The sequence below is a fragment of the Cervus canadensis genome, chromosome 18 (genome assembly GCF_019320065.1).
Source record: "Cervus canadensis isolate Bull #8, Minnesota chromosome 18, ASM1932006v1, whole genome shotgun sequence".
NCBI classification, from domain to species: domain Eukaryota; kingdom Metazoa; phylum Chordata; class Mammalia; order Artiodactyla; family Cervidae; genus Cervus; species Cervus canadensis.
In genome coordinates this window covers 4,922,228-4,942,656 of record NC_057403.1, presented here as the reverse complement: position 1 = coordinate 4,942,656, position 20,429 = coordinate 4,922,228, and the positions used below count along the sequence as shown (strand labels likewise).

Here is a 20,429-nt window from a genome sequence, read left to right as displayed (position 1 = left end):
AAAAAAAAAAAAAGTCTCCTTTTAATCTAGAAATTACCTGATTCTGCGGTAGAGAGGTCTCTTGTCATCAGAAAGCCTAAGCCAGCTTTTTCTGCAGTTGGACAGTTGTTTGAAGAAAAAAGCCCCTGGTGACCCAGTGATAACATGTGTGTACAATCCCCACTTGGAAAACGTCTAGGGAGGATAGAGGTGTATGACAGAGGGCTGGGGACATGAAATTTATGCCTGTGGAATCTTTGAACCAGTGGTGTGTTAAAGAAGAGTTATTAGGTGTCTCTCAGAACCTGCCCTGCACTTTTAAGGTCCCATAATATAGAAATAACTATCTGGTCTGAAATAGCATGTTAAAACACAGAAATAGCACTATTGATGAGCCCTGCCTTTAACTTAAACAGAACAAATTAAGGTTGGCAGGGGGAAACACTCCTTTTCTACAGCCATCAGCATCTGCTCAATCAGATGACCTAATAAAAACAACACACAGATGCATTTTATGGCCTGGGGGTGTTTTCTGGGGAATGGAATAGACACAACTAATGAAGGCCGGGCAGCCAGCTTAATGCCTCGGCTGGCCCTGGGTGGTAGGCCTGGCCAAGAAAAGCTCAATAACTAAATGGCAGAGAGAACAGATGAGTCCTCTAATTGGCAAAAGGGAAATGTATTTGGGGCTGCAGTAGGTTAGGCTGAGTTAGGTAATACAAATTTCACTGTGATCTTTCTTGCATACTCTGTTGTGCTAGGATTTAGTGGAGATGATGCTAGGATGCGCTAAACAAAAAAATTTTAGAGTTAAGGAACATACAGCCCAAATTCTCACTATTTGATGAACTAATTTCTAAAATATTCTTGACTTACAATTTGTTCTTGACTATGTTCACTAATATTCAGTTTTAAATTCCACACTGATCACTGAATCTACTAAGAGTCAGACCTGACTGAAAAATGGAGGATGTAATTAGGAAAATTTCCTGCTCTATATGTAGCCTCCAGTGATGCAGAATGACAAAACAAAACAAACATATAACATAATCAATCTCTAACCAAATAAACACATATATTAATGAATAGTTTCAAAGATATCTAAACATTGTGAAAGAAACTTTGTCTGATATAGAAATAGTATGGTGGGATCAATTATTATATGGGTGATCAGAGACAGGCAAATTGAGGTGACATTTGACTTCAGGTAGAAGGATAATAAGGTGTCAGGCATTCTTTGTGAGGGATCTATTCTAATGATGCAAGCTTCTATTGGTAACTTTTTTTAATTATTTTTTTCCATATGGAACTTCTATCAGTTCAACAAATACTGGGCTTGGTAAGTGCATCAGTAGGTCAGATGCTCTTCTATGTAACAGAGACATCATCCTTTTTTTCAAGGCCTTGCAATCCTCTTGGAAAGGACATAAAAGACAAAATATACTATACATTGTAGCATATTCAATATTAGAAATTTATATCAGATATCAACTTAACACAGTTGATGGTGGGGTTCATTTTTCCCTGGGAAATTAAAAAAAAAGTGGCTAGTCTGTGTGCTGCAGAATGGTGAACCATAAAAGTGGAACAACCCAACATGTGCAAAGATATGCTTCCATGAGATAACAAAGGATTTCAGAGTAACTGCAAGTGGTGTGGACAATTAAATATAAAATGGGAGATAGGGCAAAGATAAATATTTGGCTAGAGAAAGAGTCAGAACTTATACATCAAAGATGATATGTAGGCTTTGGTATTCAACTTACAGGTGATTAGAGTAACATATAAAATGTTTAAAGCAGTATAGTGAAATAATAGTAATAATAAGTATAGGATGGAGAAGAGGAGGGAAAGTTGAGGAAGAAGAAATAACATTTAATGAATACTTAATATATAGCAGGCCTTCTCATAAGAACCGTGTTTGTAGTAAATAATTTCTTATGAAAATCATCTGAAGAAACTGAGGCAGAAAGAGATCTAAAAAATGTGTTCAAGGTCACCCAATTTAGCAGAGCCAAAGTTTATACTAGGTAGTTTTACTCCAGAGTTTGTGCCCTATAGAAGTCTGCCACTATACATATATGATCCTGTTTATTTTATGTTTAAGGAGTGATCTTAGGGCTAAGTGTGCATTCAATGTATGTTTAAAAACCACATTAAAGGCTATGTTAAGGATAAGATCATGGAAACCTTACAATAGTAGAGGCATGAACAATAATAAGGATCTACTTCTTGTTTTTCTATGCACTAGTTCTAGTGTACCCAGTTAAGTTATACACTGTCCTGTCTGTAGTCTATATTAGAAAATCACCTGCTCCCTATGTTTTCTCGGGTTATAACTGTTGTTTCATCACTACGTCATGTCTGAATCTTTGCTACCCCATGGACTATGGCATACCAGGCTTCTCTGTCCTCCACTATGTCCTGGAGTTTGTGCAAATTCATGTCCATTAAATTGGTGATGCTTTCTAACCATCCTTCCCCCTGCCACCCTCTTCTCCTTTTGCCTTCAGTCTTTCCCAGCATCAGGGTCTTTTCCAGTGAGTCAGCTCTTCTCATCAGGTGGCCAACGTACTGGAGCTTCAATATCAGTCCTTCTAATGAATATTCAGGATTGATTTCCTTTAGGAGTGACTGGTTTAAATCTCCTTGAAGTCCAAGGGACTCTCAAGAATCTTCTTCAGCACCACAATTCAAAATCTTAAATTGTTTGGTGCTCAGCCTTCTTTATGGTCCAACACTCACATCCATATGTGACTATTGGAAATACAACAGCTTTGACTAGACAGACTTTTGTAGGCAAAGTGATGTCTCTGCTTTTTAATACACTGATTAGATTTACCATAGCTTTCCTTCCAAGGAGCAAGCATCTTTTAATTTCATAGCTGCAGTCACCATCCACAGTGATTTTGGACTCCAAGAAAATAAAATCTGTCACTGCTTCCACTTTCCCCCCTTCTACTTGCCATGAAGTGATGGGACTGGATGCCATGATCTTAGTTTTGGTAATGTTGAGTTTTAAGCTGTTTTTCTTTTTTTTTTTTCCACTCTCCTCTTTCACCCTCATGCTCATCAAGAGGCTCTTTAGTTCCTCTTTAGTTTCATTTGCGTATCTGAGATTGTTGATATTTCTCCCTACAGTCTTGATTCCAGCTTGTGATTCATCCAGCCAGGCATTTTGTATGATATGTTCTGCATATAAGTTAAATAAGCAGGATGATAGTGTATGGCCTTGTCTTATTCCTTTCCCAATTTTGGACCATTGATTTGTTCCATGTCTGGTTCTAACTGTTGCTTCTGCATACAGGTTTCTCAGAAGACTGGTAAGGTGGTCTGGTCCTCCCATCTCTTAAAGAATTTTCCACAGTTTGTTGTGATCCACACCATTGAAGGCTTTAGCGTAATCAATGAAGCAGAAGTGGATGTACTTCTGGAATTCCCTTTCTTTCTCCGTGATACTTTCTCCTTTGGCAATTTGATCTTTGGTTCCTCTGCCACTTCAAAACCCATCTTGTGCATCTGGAAGTTCCATTCACATACTGCTAAAGCCTATCTTGAAGGCTTTTGAGCATAACCTTACTAGCATGTGAAACGAGTACAATTGTACAGTAGTTTGAACATTCTTTGGCATTGCCCTTCTTTGAGATTGGAACAAAAGCCGACCTTTTCCAGTCCTGTGGCTGCTGCTGAGTTTTTCAAATTTATGGGCATTTTGAGTGCAGTGCTTTATTAGCAGCATTATCTTTTAGGATTTTAAGTAGCTCAACCGGAATTCCGTCACTTCCACTAACTTTGTTCATAGTAATGCTTTTTTTTCCCCCCCTAGGGTACCCATCTTCAGTTCTACTGACTGTTTCTCATATGGAGTCCGTGTGTATGCATTCACTGTTCTGATCACTATTATTTAGAAATGGTCGGTATCATCCCTGCTGTTTGATACCCGGAATATTGTCCAATGATCTAAATTATTTTGCTTCCGTGCATAAATTCAGTCACCTCTACTTGTAATACAGAACATGAGTTATCCATTTAGTCTTTCTTGTGGTTATTTGTAAAGTATGAATGTGTGAAATAGCCTGCAAGTGTCTTTTGAATATCATTCAAGGTATTTCTAAGAGAGGCATTCCTCTCCAAAGGGGATTGTCCTGTCCTGCCCAGTTATTAATCTCACAGAGAATGTTTTTGGTCTCATGGAAACATGTGGCAGATGTTTAAGAAATGCATGTTATTTCAATCCCATTGCACTTACACAATAGATTTAACACTGTATACTGGTCAGGCTTTTCCATCTGTTTCAGGTGTCAGAAGTGTAATTCATATTAACATAATAATATATACTGGAAACTTCTAGAATAATTCACATTTCCACTCTGAATATAGTTTTTTTTTTTTTTTCATATCAACTCAAATCAGATGTTCTTGCATTATGTAGTGTAGTTTCACATTTTGTACCACAGTGTCACCAAGCCTCCTGGATGTTTCTTTAAGCTAACAATATTATTTAAAGACTGCTTTTAACTTTCTGCATGCAAAGTGAAAACTGAACATGGCAAGATATCAAGGACAGGCTCTCAGGGTTCTGACCCATCTCCATCCATTTATTTTTTTCCCTTTGCTTATACTTCTGTTAAGATCATTTTCTTTTACTGCATAAAGCAGTGATCCCCAACCTTTTTGGAGTCAGGGACCAGTTTCTTGGAAAACAAGTTTTCCACAGACCAGGGAAGGGATGAAGAAGGAAAGCTTCCAGATGATTCAGGCACACTACATTTTTTGTACACTTTATTCTATTACTGAGGAGGAAATGGCAACCCACTCCAGTGTTTTTGCCTAGAGAATCCCGTGGACAGAGGAGCCTGGTGGCTACAGTCCATGGGGTCTCAAAAACTCAGACATGACTGAGCAACTAATACTTATTCTATTATTATTACATTGTGGTATATAATGAAATAATTATACAGCTCACCATAATCACTGGGAGAAGAAAAGGAAGAAGCAGTGGGACCCTTGAGCTCGTTTTCCTGAGCTCAGGTGGTAATGTGAGCGATGGGGAAAGGCTGTAAGTGTAGATAGAGGTTTGCTCACTTGCTTGCCACTCACCTCCTGCTGTGCAACCCAGTTCCTAACAGGCTACAGACTTGTACTGGTCCATGGCCTGAGGGTTGGGGATCCCTGGCATAAAAGATCCCTCTATGTGGTTGAGGTGGAGAAGGAAATGGCAACCCACTCCAGTGTTCTTGCCTGGAGAATCCCAGGGATGGTGGAGCCTAGTGGGCTGCCATCTATGGGATCGCACAGAGTCAGACACGACTGAAGTGACTTAGCAGTAGCAGCAGCAATATGTGGTTGAGGGGAGCTCTGCCACATCCATAAGTCTATATGCTTTGGACTTGCAATGCAAAAAGCAGCTCTACCTCAGGAGGGAAAAACAGTCAAATTGACCTGTACTAGTCTAATTGTGTTCTGTGTTCTGTACTCTGTGTACAAGGAGGGCATAGAAACCCACTCCAGTGTTTTTACCAGGATAAGCCCGTGGACAGAGGAGCCTGGTGGGCTACAGTCCACAGGGTCACAAAGAGTTGGACGTAACTGAACAACTGAGCATGCACACTCTATCCAGTTGTTGGGTGGACAGTACTAAGAGGATCCTGTAAAGAGGAAGGACCCTAAATAAAAGGCTGTGCAGTTATAAAAGGTGATAGTGGGAAATTGTATCCTGTGGAGAAAGAATAAAGAGAGAAAGGAAGAAGGGAAGAAAGCAAAGAAAGAGAAAGGAAGAACAGTTGCCGTAACTCACAACCATATTGGATGAATTTGGCATGATCTGGTAACATTGAAGAGGTTAGTATAATGAGGCTTGGTGACCCATCATTCCTAAGCATGTCCCTTTGAGAAACCTTTGCACATACTCAATGGGATACATGCACAGGAATGCTTTCCTTTAAAAGCCAAGTGAAAGTGAAAGTGAAGTCGCTCAGTCATGTCCGACTCTTTGCGACCCCACGATTCACTATAGCCTACCAGGCTCCTCTGTCCGTGGGATTTTCCAGGCAAGAATACTGGAGTGGGTTGCCATTTCCTTCTCCATTAAAAGCCAAAATCTAGGACAAAAGGTTTATCGGCTGTAAAATGTATGGATAAATTTTTGTATATTCATATAAAATTGATTATATACATATAATACTAGAAGTGACAAAAGCTAGCTACATCTAACAAAAAATAGTCTTATTTACTTTAAATTGGAAAAAAGAAAAGCATATCAAATAAATGTATTAAGATTCTATTTACATTAAGTTCAAAATAGGAAAAGATATTATATTGTTTGGATCAATATGCATTATATTGTTTATATAATATACATCTGAAGTATGTTGTTTACTGGGGGTAAGACTATAGAGAAAAAAATTAAATGGTTATCACAAAAGTCATTACAGGGTTTACTGTTTCAGGATAGTGATGAGGCTCCTATCAGTTAAGAGCATAGGACGCTGTGGGAGAAGGTGAGGGTGGGATGTTTCGAGAGAACAGCATTGAAACATGTATATTATCTAGGGTGAAACAGATCACCAGCCCAGGCTGGATGCATGAGACAAGTGCTCAGGGCTGGTGCACTGGGAAGACCCAGAGGAATCGGGTGGAGAGGGAGGTGGGAGGGGGGATCGGAATGGGGAATACATGTAAATCCATGGCTGATTCATGTCAATGTATGGCAAAACCCACTACAATATTGTAAAGTAATTAGCCTCCAACTAATAAAAATAAATGGGAAAAAAAAGAGTATATGAGGAGTTCCTGTGATGGTAACAATAATCGATTTCTTAACTTAAATGGTAGTTACATGGAATCTCTCACTACATGTGTATGTGTTAAGTTGCTTTAGTTGTGTCCAACTCTTTGTGACCCTATAGACCATAGCCCACTGGGCTCTCTGCTCATGGGTTTCTCCAGGCAAGAATACCCTCCTCCAGGGCATCTTCCCGACCCGGAATTGAACCCAGGTCTCCTGCAGCTCCTGCATTGCAGGTGAATTCTTTACTGCTGAGCCTCTGGGGAAGCCTTTCTCTCTATATAATTATTTGTTAAAATGCAAGTATATCAATTACTTTTGGTACTTTTTTATGGAAGTGTAATTGGCATACATTATGAAATAATCACCACAGTAAATATACCAGAGGGTTACAAAATTATTTTTGTGATGAGAACTTCTAAGAATTAACTCTTAGCAACTTTCAAACTTACATTAGAATAGCACTGATAATAATCATGAAGCTGCACAATGCGTCACCATGACTGACATTTTATAACTGTAAGTCTGTACCTCTTGATCCCCTTCACTCACTTTGTCCACTCTGCCTCGCCCTCGCACCCGACCTCCTTGCCCTCTACGTTGTCATATACTACATATAATAGTGAAAGTCGCTAAGTCACATCTAACTCTTTGCAACCCCATGGACTATACAGTCCATGGAATTCTCCAGGCCAGAATACTGGAGTGGGTCGCCCTTCCCTTCTCCAGGGGATCTTCTCAACCCAGGGATCAAACCCACGTCTCCCACATTGCAGGCAGATTCTTTACCAGCTGAGCCACAAAGGAAGCAGCAGTCTGTTTTCTGAATCCTTGAGTTTTGTTTTGTTTCCTAGATTCCACACATAAGTGAAATCTTTTTGTCTCGCTCTCTCTGACTTATTTCACTTAGCATAATGCCCTCAAACTCCATCCATGTTTTCACAAATGGCACGACCTCATACTTTTTTTAAGGCTGAGTAGTATTCAATTGTATATACTTCCCACATTTTCCTTATCCACTTATCCAATGTTGGTATATTTTACATTAAATACAAAAATAAGATTTTACAGTACCTTCTTTTGACTATGGGCTTGTAGGTGATTCTGTTTCTGTGGCATACTATAATTGGGCAAATTCTTTCATCTCTTTGCCTGTCATTTTCCTCAGCACATAATTGAAATACTAAAATAATGATTAAAATGGCAATGACAACAATGTTAACAATGTCTCAAAAACTTGTGAAATCAGATGTGTTCATGTACAGTCACTTAATAATTTGCTTGGTTTTGTAGGAAATATTATATGGAGTGTAATTTTCGTACTTTATTTCTGATAATAATAAACAGAGATTTAATGAGAAGTGTATTGTTTCTGTCTGGTTGTCTGCCAACACTTGGCCCTTATTTTTGAGCTGTTTTTATTAAAATATAAAATTAACCAAACTAATTGTTTATCTGGGCATCCATAATATTTTAGAAACTTTTCATTGCTGGGAGTCAAAAGTGAAAAAAATGTTATTTTTAATAAGTTCTGCATAAAGCCTGGATTTTTCCTTCACTGCCCACATATGTCCAGTGCTAAAATTCATAGGATATGAATATAATATGACCTGATATCTGTTTCAGTATCTTTGTGCAAGATTTTCACATGGTAATGGAGTTTAAAAAAATTTTTTAAATGCAGATATTTTGACCACGACTGATTAAAAGCACTTTTCTTTGTATTCTGAGTTACACTGACTGAACCACACTTTATCTCATGTTAGGTGGCGTTAGAGTAGCTGTGGGCTATGTTATCATCCAGCTAAGGGGAAATTAAATTGAAAATGTATTTAATTTGTATTTAAATAAAATATAGTTATGTGACTTACCATCATGTCTGAATATAATTTAGTTACTTCTGGCTTTCCATTATGGGATGAGCTTCCGGGAATACTACTAAAACACACTTTGCTGACTCACCTGACATTACAGCACAAATGTGCAATGATGGATGTCACATCCTCATCTGAATGTATCTTCTGAATCCCCAAAAAGTATGTGAACACTAGGGAAGAAAGCAGATTTGAAATGTGTGGACGCAAACCTGGTCTGTAAAATGTTAAATTATTCACAACACTATATTTCAAAATAGTAAATGAAAAATTCAGTTCTGGTTAACTCCTGGTTAGATAGAGACTCTCTCTTGCCGGAAATATATCAATTATGCATTGTTAAAATAAATCTATTGAATGATATAATATACAACTGATAGATTGATGATTGATGATTGATTGATGATTTGATATAAATTACATGTGATTCAATGTTTTAGTACCCTAAATTGTTAAAGTAAAACCCTATAGCAGTATCACATGCAGCAAAAGCTTTGTGTTCGAAATTTCGTGTTTCATGCATCTCAAATGTCAATAAATTTTTAAAATAGATAAAAAACACTAAAGGGTAGAATTGGTTAGGTCTATAAATAATATTTAAAATGTGTTATCTGAATGGTTGTACTAAGTTGCTTCAGTTGTATCCGACTCTTTGCGACCTATGAACTGTAGCCTGCCAGGCTCCTCCGTCCATGGGATTCTCTAGGCAAGAATACTGGAGTGTGTTGCCATGACCTCCTCCAGGGGATCTTCCTGACCCAGGGGCCCAACCCACAGCTCCTGCGGCTCCTGCATTACAAGTGGATTCTTTACTGCTGAACCACTGGGGAAGCCACACAAGTGATCAGTGAGCAGATGAAAATACACTTAACATCATGAATCATCAAGAAAATGTAAATCAAAACTATGATGAGATAAAACTGCAATGTTGGTAATAGAAAAGGCAGATGCTCACATGTTTATTTTAAGGATGTAAAGAAATCAGAACATTCATACAGTTTGTGGCAATGTAAAATGATATATCAGTTTTGGGAAATAGTCTGAAAGTTTCTTTAAAAAGTTACACATATAATTATCTTATGTTCCAGCAATTTTATTCCATGAGAAATTAAAACACATATGTACACAGAAACTTGTATATGAATGTTACTATCAGCAGCTCAATAAAAAAGTGATACCAGGAAAAAAAATCCCAAATGTTTGGAAGTTTAAAAAAATAGGGATTTCACTTGGACAAAACGTCAAATCAAATGAAAATAAATACATATACAGGTTATGAAATTTTAAGAGATACAGCTTAAATGGCATATATAGGGAAATTAGTATCTTAAAAATTTTAAAGATTATAGTATATAAAAAGAATGCTAAAAGAAAACCAAGGACCTGAGTTCCACACACTTATATATGTTCTAACATTTCTAGGTATTTGCCCAAGAAAAATGAAAATACATGTCCACACAAGCACATACACATGATTGTTCATAATAGCATTAGTTGTAATAGACCCAAACCAGAAACAATCCAAACATACCCTAGCTGATTCATGGACAAATACATTGGGGTGTATATACAGACTATGGATTCTCATCAATAAAAATAAACCAAACATTGATTTTTGGCTCAGATGGTAAAGAATCCGCCTGCAATTCAGGAGACCTGGGTTTGATCCCTGGGTGGGGAAGATCCCCTGGAGAAGGAAATGGCAACCCACTCCAGTATTCTGGCCTAGAGAATTCCATGGACTGTATAGTCCATGAGGTCGCAAAGAGTCGGACACAACTGAGCGACTTTCACTTACAAACACTGATACATGCAACAGCATGGATGAATCTCTTTAACATTGTTCTGAGCAAAAGAAGCTGTAAAACACTGTTTAGTTTCTCAGTCACATCTGACTCTTTGTGACACATCATGCTTTAGACCACTAGGCTCTTCTGTCCATGGGAGTTCTGAGGCAAGAATAATGGAGTAGTCACCATTTCTTTCTCCAGGGAATCTTTCTCACCCAGGGATTGAACCTGTGTCTCCTGAATTGCGGGTGGATTCTTCACCCGCTAAGCCATCCAGGAGGCCCGATAGTTCTATTCATGTGGCAGTCTGACATGCATATGTTTAGGGGCAGAAAATAGATCACAATTACTAAAAGCCAAGACCTGAGTGGGTGGGGAAACTGCCTGCAAAGATACTGAGAAAACTTTCTGAGTAACTGAAAATGCCCTAAATATTGATTATGGTGTTTTTACATTATGCATATGTTTGCCAAATTCTTTGGACTATGCACTGGAAATGTAGGAATTTTATTGCATGAAAATTTATACCTCAATAAAGTTGTTTAAAACCTTTCCATTGAAAAAATAGGGCTTGGGGAGAAAAAAAAATGAATTAACCTCTATGCAAATACCAGCTATATGATGTAAGGAGTGTAACTTAGAGTATATGAAATCAGTCTCTGTTTATAAATTGCAAGTTTTCATATTTACCACCCCATTTTGAGGAAAGAACAATTGAAATCATGTATGTGAAAGTACTCTATAGAAACTGTTCCATTATATCACTATAGCACAGTTTTCCCATCTGAGTTATATGTCTTTTGTAATGCTTGTACCTTTAGAGGCTTTGAAGTAATAGTGCAGCTACATACCACATGCTGTATTTCCACTTCCAGGAGTTTACTTTGCATAGATCCAGATCTTTCCTGATATTCCCTCTGCTTAGCTGGCTTTGATATGAATGCCTATATGTGGGAACTACTGCAGTTAATTTCAGTCCCCAACAGTTCACATTCAGGACTGTTTAAACAGTCTTGAATCCACAGTCTCCATTAGCAATGACAGGTGACACCTCAAGGTGCCTTGGGCAATTCCCTCGAAAGGTCGGCTAGAAACACATTTGTTCCTACACTTTTTCTCTCCCCCTCCTCCTAGCACCAAGCCCAATTACTTCTGTTTTTGTAAGTCAGTGTCTTCATCAGTACCACACAGCCGAAAGAACAATATACTTAGGTGACAGTTTTTAGCTGGAAGCAAATCTGATTAATGAGGCAAGGCTGAAATTATCTTTTCCTCATGTCACACACATTTAGTCATGTAAAATCCCCCTTGTTATGCTACCCATTAACATCATCACCACCAATAACCACATTGAAATATAATGTACTTTTTACCAAAATAGGCACCTATCCATATCCTATTATCCCTGTAAATAAAATGTGACGTGATTTGATATTAACACAGATAAATTTGTCCACTTAAAGAGCTCATTAGCCAATACAGAATTTCCTGATGGCATGCCTCATATACATATATACAGATAGGCATATTATGTTAAAATAGTTATAGGTACATCTTGACAAAAATGGAATACAGAGTAAGGCAGAAATCTTTGACAGGTAATTATTGTGAATGGCAGTAATGCCATATACATTTAAAAATAATCAACCATGTAACCAAAGGCAGAATGCTGTTCCCATTCAAAATTAATTTTGCAAAGGAACTCTGTTCTGCCTTCTGAAATTGTTTCCAGAGTTGAATAATAAAAATGGCAAGTGCTCCAATTCCTCTCCTTGGTCTGTCTATACTTAAGAAAATCCGTTTGGCTAAGACCCACAGAGCTTAACAGCAAATGTTGCATATTATCATTGTAATTGGAAATAAATAAATTAGAAATCTGCTAATAGAAGATGTGTTTATGAATAGAGTTAGTTAGCCAGAAAATAGAGTTTTTTTAAAAGGTTAAAAATATAATTACTAATTTTCTTATTACCTAATGAAACCCATGTTATTTTTTAAGATACTTTTTGTAGCTAAAAATTGTCAACATGAATTTCAATTTGCAACCTGGAAGCAACTAGATAAATTTAATGTGCGGGAATGTCTAGATTATCCAATCTGCAGTAATATATGGACAAATAGTATTTATTTTATGAGGTTTTTTAAATGTTGAATGAACTTTTACGCATAAATCACCTGAGATATTATCTAGTGTATTATTAGTGCTCAATAGGTATTAGCTGTTAGTTATCACCGTTGTTATTAATATTCCAGGTCTGCCTTGTGAGGTAATGGTGTCATGCTTTCTAGCCTGGTTTACAGAGCGTGCAGTTTTATGATCTGTTTTTAGTTTTGCCACCGAGTAATGTCTGGCCTTGAGCAAGTTAGCAGGTCTCTCTGGATGTATTTTACTTTCCTCTTGTAATGGAGAATCTTAGTGTAGATAAAGATCCTATCCGCTTTCAGATACTATAACTAAGTCAGTGCCTGGTTTACATCAAAATGTTCCCAGAACCAAAAATATATTTCTGCTTCTAATAGTATTCTTGATGATCTTAGACAAAAGGTATCTGAGTATTTCTTTTATTTCAAATGTTATAAATGAACAAAGCCTTTGACATTTGGTGTTCCCATGTCCTCCAAGTCACATGGTGCATCCTTAGTCAGCAGATGGTCAACCTCATTATTTATTCTCTCCATGTGAAACTAAGCCCAATAGATAGTGAGTGCCACCTGCTTGCCAAGCAAATGTTAAGTATTAGTCCTATTTGGAATATGTGTAAACTGAGGCTTGTAGAGAGAGATTGAGTGAGTTGCCTGAGCACTAACAGTCAAGCATCAGTATCAATAGTACCATTCTCTTTGTAAATGTTACTTTAACTCATTAAAAAAATATGCATTATAAGTGTAAACAAAGTTAAAGTTCAAACCTTCACACCCCTACCTTTTCTCTAAATTCTACTCTCCCAGTCTTCCATTTTATTTAAAAACAATAACAAATATAGATACATGAAAGATAAATTTATATATCTAGATCTAGATATATAATATCTAGATTTATATATATATAAATTTAGATATATATCTAAATTTTATCTTTATCTTTATCTACCTATAAGTCTTTGTTGTTATTGTTTTTAAATAAGCATAAAAGGTGAAAGAGGGATAAAGCAGGCTAAGTGGTCCTCCTGGCCTCCCATTTGTCGAATGTATTTCCAAGTATACATAATGCTGTTTATTATACTATTGGTCTTGTTTGTGTTCACAACATTCAGTATGAGAGAGTCAATTCCTAGGCAGATTGATAAGAAGTCCAGGGGTCCCCAAAGAGAGAGGGGTCTGGAATTCTCAAGGAGGAAGAAAGGACAAACTTTTTTGTCCCTCTACATTCCTTAGGATTATATAACAATAATGTGTCCTGCTTGAGGACAGTCTCTGGAAAAAACCTTCTGACTAATCCTGTTATCTTAAGGTGTAAATTATGAGAGTAGGTCTAGTGAGGTCTTTACAACCCCCAGACATTCTTTTGATTCACTGTAATAACTAATTAGAGAGTATATAACTCCATGGCTAACACTTGCAAGGGGGTACTCTTTCTGCCCCCTTTTGATGCCTATGTCAGAAGCTTTCTCTATCTCCTTTATACTTTAATAAAACTTTATTACACAAAAGCTCTGAGCGATCAAGCCTTGTCTCTGGCCCCGGATTGAATTCTTCTCCTCCGGAGGCCAAGAATCCCGGCATCTTTGTGTGTTCAACAACAACCTTTCAAGTAGTACCTGTAAGCTCCACAAAGCAACTGTATCCTCATAACTAGCATAGTTCCAGAACAAAGCGAGTCCTCAGAGTTGGCTTGGGAAATTACAAGGATATAGTCCCTATTAAAGACTCTCTGACTCCTTTAGTGCAGTGGACTGACTGTAAGTAACATAAAATGTTAGGCGTTATCAAATTTACCAAAATTTAATTTATAAAACATATCAACTTTGTTTTTTATAATTATATAATTCATAATTGAGCTTGTTTTCATTATAAACCATACAATTTTGGTTAAACTAAAGTTAGTAAAGCTCTTTCTTTGACTCCATTCGCTACAGATCTTGTCTTGACATTAAGATGAGGGCAGACAGAGACCCTGACTCTGGTCTTTGCCTTGTTTTCAGCAAACAGGGTAGCTGGTTTCCAGTTGGGATCCCAATACACTGGGATTGGAACCAGTCCATTAAGCAATCAGTTGATTAACCAGTATTTTTAATCAATCGTGGATTCTCCTGATAGTAGTTTAATTCAACCACTAAATCACAACCATTTTTTAAAAGCCTGTAACAGGAGGCACTGCTGAAAGGAAGGTCTATCTAATATGCTGCCAATTATACAAATGTAATTTGGCATAATTAACTCCTAGTGATTGAGGGTGTGATCAGTTGGGATGGAATGAAAGACACAGGCATGGTACCAGACAGACTTGAATTCGGCCCTCATAACTTGGAGTTTTCAGGCTAGTTCACATACTCTTGTCAGTCTTTCTTACTTTAATCATCAGAAGGGACAATAGGATTTACCTTTCCTGCTTTCCTTAATAAATACAGATATTTATATAAAAGCATTGCACAGTAATATATGTATTAGGTGTTTAATACTTAATGGCTTCTATATTTTATTGCTGTTATTATTGAATATAAACAATATTAAATAATACACAGGTTGTTACTAGATATTCCATCTGATATTTAAATTGTAATTGAATCAAGAAATATGTAGTCTATAGCTGCTTTATTGAGACATATGGGGAAGAGTTTTGGGATTGTGAGATGAAATTACAACTCCTCTGGAATAAATAAAACCTTGATGTAGTTATTGAGTGACCCACCTGTGATAGTAAGACTCAAATTTCTTTTAGAATTGAGAGAGAAACACTGGGAGAGAGTGGATAGGTGTGACTGGGAGAAAGTACTGGGGAAGGAACCAACTGAGAGAAAGATAAAAATGTATTAATTGCAGTTTCTGAATAGTTGCATTCAAAGAATATAGTGCTAAACATAATTAAATATTTTGTCTCAAGGTATGAAACCTTCAATCCATTTATTTCTCCTAAGTCCCCTCTTTTGTGTTCTTTTAAAAGTGATATTAATAATAATTTTCAAAAACACTGTCACTGTCACCATATTATTCTCCAATTAGTGCTCAGTGGATTGTGAAAGTCAGTGAACTGAAGTAATTAGACCTCCTATGTGATCTTAAATATCTTAGAGGTGTGCAAAGCCATGGACCATGTGGAAGCCATCTGTAAACACTGAGAAGAAAAAGGCAGACTGGGGAGAGATCCTAATATCTCTTTGGTACTTTCTGCTGACTTTTTATGTTTTGTTTCATTACATTCTCAAAACTATGCAAAGATTATTTATTACTACTGTTAATACATACTACAATATAAATCCTAAGAATTGAAGAGGTAGGGAACGGCAATGCCATGACAAATACAAGTCTCTGGGACTCCCTTTCTTTTTTCCTCTGTTGTCTTCACTCTACCAGAGCTGTTGAGTGAGAACATCGATATGATGAATAAAACAGAAAACAGAGTATCTTGTATGCTAAGTTGGGGAAAACTTCCTGAAAAAGAACACTGTGACCTTGGATGGATGGCAAGTGGTGGCAGGCATGCTAGTTTCCGCTGATTTTTGTGAAATGAAAATAAGCAGATGGAAGTGAACGCGTTTTTAAAACTCTGCCTGTGTGTTCAGTTTCTTCAATCGTAACCAACTCTTTGCAGCCCTATGGACTGTAGCCCATGGATTTCTCCAGGCAAGAATACTGGAGTGGGTTGCTGTGCAGTCCTCCAGGGGATCTTCCCAACCCAGGAATCCAACCTGCATCTCTTGTCTCCTGCATTGGCAGGCAGGTTCTCTACCACTAGCACCATCTGAGGAGCCCCAAAGCATCCTAAAAAACCTGAAAACATTTTCAGAAAGGAAGTAGTTTGGTGAGCTGGAATTGGTGGTTAAGTCTTGTATAATACTAATCACCTAGATCAACATTTCCCAACATTTATTCCATCATTGATTCCAGAAACCACAAGTGCTTCTGGGGGTTAATGTACCAAAGTCAGATCACTTTTTGTTGGTAAAGTGTTAAAATGATTTTCCTTTTTATACTACATATGATTCATATTGGCATATTAAAGTCTTTGTGATTTCTACAATAAAATAGAAAACAGTTTCCATTCAATATTTTAGATGAATAATTAATAGTTTTATTCAATAGGAATAAAAATATTACATGGAAGTCCTAGATTCAGATCTCAGCTCTACCATTTACTAGTTATGTTACTGTGGGCAATTCTTTGAGTTGGTATTTGCTCATCAGTCAGTTGGTGATCCCATTGCAGGAGACTGTCAGTTCAGGGAAATATTGTATGTGCAGTATCTATTACACAGTAAGTATTCAATAAATATTAGATGTTCTTCTCACCTTCCTCTAGAAAATCCATGTTTTTTCTCACCAGACAGATAATTGCCTTGGAGCAAAATGTTGTCTATTAGACATATTTGCCTTGTCTGAAAAGAGTTTGTGTCAAAGTCTAGTTTTAGGAAGGAAAGACTGCTAAGTTCTTTCTGTCACATTGGCAGGCACCCATTCCATTCTTGGAAGCTACTAAGATAAAGCACTGCAAGTCAATATTTCCATGTCACTTAAAATAATTTCCATTCATTGAGAAAAAAAAAAATCTCAAGATACAAAATTGCTTCTGTATTTCACCTCTCACACACTGGGGGAAGAAGAAGAAGTACACTGGGCTCCCTCAGCCCCAGTGGACAACTTCAGGTGTTTCCCTGTCCTTCTGCCCTCATACCCTCTCTCTGCCCCTCCATTTCCTGGGGTCTCTATTTGGAACTCATTCATGTTTATTCAGTAACTTGGATTATCTCATTTACTTATGCTGGAATTTGTCAACATGAAAAGGAGTGAGGGATGATCTTTCACTTCTTGTAAACACTTCATTATTTGCCTTTGGTATTTGAAGACAACAAAACAAAACAAAGCATATTCTTACAAAGTGTCTCCTCAGTAATCACGGCTAGTGTTGTCAGTTCCAGACAGTCCTCCTGCCAGCATCTGAAATGACTAGCAGAGAAAGACAAAGAAACAGAGTTAGCCATTTTTATTCTTTGCAAACTGATAGCCTAAAACCGACTCAGCTGTCCTTGCTCTCTGGCAGTCTCCCAGGCCAAATGTACCTCTTCTGTTTGGGGGGATGCTTTTCTTGAAAACATGTTTGGGCAGGGCGCTGCCAAGGAACCAGCCACAGAACTGAGCCGGTCATTTTCCTAAGACATCACCTGACCTTCAAAATGCTGGTTTTCTTTAATCCTGTACACGTTACCGTTGTCCTTGTTGCCTTTGCCTGGAGTTTCCCGGAAAGTATTTGTTTTACATTTGTCTCCTTAGCCTCTATGCGTGCCCTGACATAATTTAATGAACATATTTAATTTCATAGATTTTTTTATTCTCTTAGATAAATAATATTAGGTAAAGAATAGTTTCTTAGAACTTGCTCTTTTCTGTTGTTATCACACTGTTTACACGTACGAAGAAAGAGTAAATGGAAAAAAAAAAAAAGCCCTTTGGTAGCTAGATTAAGCTTACTATCTCTACTGCCTTTTGCTTACTTCAGGACCTTGAACAAATAGAACATGTTTTTGTACCTTAGTTTCTCTCACCAGTAAGTAAGAAAAAGTAATATGCATCTTTATTTTAAGAAAAACATAATGGACATTTTAGGAACTTCCCATTCAGACAGGGTGGCATAGACCTGTATCTTTCTGTTCTTTGCTAAGCACTATATAAACCCTGGAAATAACACAGACGACAGCAAAGGAGAACTCTGTCAATGTGGTAAGAGGGAACTGAACTGGTTTAGGAGCCCGGGACTGAAAGAATAGGCATTTTAAAATCTCCCCCACCCAACAGATGAAGACTAAGCCCTGAGATTTTCTTACCTCCAGGCAAGCCATAGAATATGTCCCTGGTAGGTTCATTCCTGCCCTGAATATAGCAGAGTGCATACGACATCAGAAGAGCTCGACATAAACATGACCAGCAATGTGGATCTACCAGAAGCTCTGCCAAAATTAAGTGTCCAGGGAAAATCACTCTCCTTTGCTAGAGGGCCGGACATTCCCCTTTCCCACTGAGCAATACTGAGACCTGAAAATAGAAGAGGAAGAAGGGATCTAGTCACAACACAACAGGAAATTCCATTTGGGAGCCTTTTCTCACAGTCCTGAGACTGTCTTTTCTTTCTTCAGTCCTGCCCCTCAATCCCATTCAGAGACACTGGAGGTGGGGCACAACCGATGGATGGATACAGCCATAGCAAGCAACCAGAAACAGAAAAAATCACCACTCTTCAGAGGTACTGAATTGCAAGGATAGAACAGGCAAGGAGGAGCCAGCAGTAGCAAGCTTCTGTTCTAGAGACAGTCTTTGACTCAGAAGGCCTGAGACTCCCTCTCTCCAGAGACAACCAGACAGCTGGGGGAGGCTGTGGAGACTGCTCAGGTGGTCCCACCACATCACTCCTCCACGAGAAGACAAGCAGCAGCCCAGTATGGGGAAATCCCATTTGTGTTCGTTGTGGGAGCCGTGCTGGTACCTAGTAAACTGAAAATAAGACAAAAACAAGAAACCAACCAAGCAAACAAGGCTGAGGAAGCTAGAGTGCCGTTGGAGCCGCAGTCTACAAATGCAGGCCAAGACTTGCGTGATAAACCTAAACACAGTGACTAGTTGCTAACTTAGAGTTAAATAGGGCAGTAAGTTGCTAAATCTAGTAGACACTATATTGAGAATACTATAGAAAACCACCCATCATAGCAGGAACCAAGAAAATAATTTAAATGAGAAATGATAGTAAATTAATGCTAATGCCAAGGTTAATCCAATATTAGAACTATCCAACAAGGTTTTATTTTTTTTTATTTATTTTTTTATTTTTTTTTTCCTGGTTTTTGACCCCTGCTCTATTCTTTTTTTTTTTTTTTTATTCTTTGAATCAGCCATGGATTTACATGTATTCCCAAATCCCGATCCCCCCTCCCACCTCCCTCTCCACCCGATTCCTCTGGGTCTTCCCAGTGCACCAGGCCAGAGCACTTGTCTCATGCATCCCACCTGGGCTGGTGATCTGTTTCACCATAGATAGTATACATGCTGTTCTTTTGAAATATCCCACCCTCACCTTCTCCCACAGAGTTCAAAAGTCTGTTCTGTATTTCTGTGTCTCTTTTTCTGTTTTGCATATAGGGTTATCGTTATCACCTTTCTAAATTCCATATATATGTGTTAGTATGCTGTAATGTTCTTTATCTTTCTGGCTTACTTCACTCTGTATAAGGGGCTCCAGTTTCATCCATCTCATTAGGACTGGTTCAAATGAATTCTTTTTAATGGCTGAGTAATATTCCATGGTGTATATGTACCACAGCTTCCTTATCCATTCATCTGCTGATGGGCATCTAGGTTGCTTCCATGTCCTGGCTATTATAAACAGTGCTGCGATGAACATTGGGGTGCACGTGTCTCTTTCAGATCTGGTTTCCTCAGTGTGTATGCCCAGAAGTGGGATTGCTGGGTCATATGGCAGTTCTATTTCCAGTTTTTTAAGAAATCTCCACACTGTTTTCCATAGCGGCTGTACTAGTTTGCATTCCCACCAACAGTGTAAGAGGGTTCCCTTTTCTCCACACCCTCTCCAGCATTTATTGCTTGTAGACTTTTGGATAGCAGCCATCCTGACTGGCGTGTAATGGTACCTCATTGTGGTTTTGATTTGCATTTCTCTGATAATGAGTGATGTTGAGCATCTTTTCATGTGTTTGTTAGCCATCTGTATGTCTTCTTTGGAGAAATGTCTGTTTAGTTCTTTGGCCCATTTTTTGATTGGGTCATTTATTTTTCTGGAATTGAGCTTCAGGAGTTGCTTGTATATTTTTGAGATTAATCCTTTGTCTGTTTCTTCAT

At 37.9% G+C, this 20,429-nt stretch overlaps 1 long non-coding RNA gene across 1 annotated transcript; it reads right to left on the bottom strand.

Moving 5' to 3' along the window:
* Positions 1 to 8,723: 8,723 nt before the first annotated feature.
* Positions 8,724 to 18,504, bottom strand: LOC122421645. The gene is made up of 3 exons (XR_006263544.1): positions 18,407 to 18,504; positions 17,461 to 17,531; positions 8,724 to 8,813 (listed from the first exon to the last, which is right to left on the bottom strand). It is a non-coding gene; the product is annotated as an uncharacterized LOC122421645 (long non-coding RNA).
* Positions 18,505 to 20,429: the final 1,925 nt, after the last annotated feature.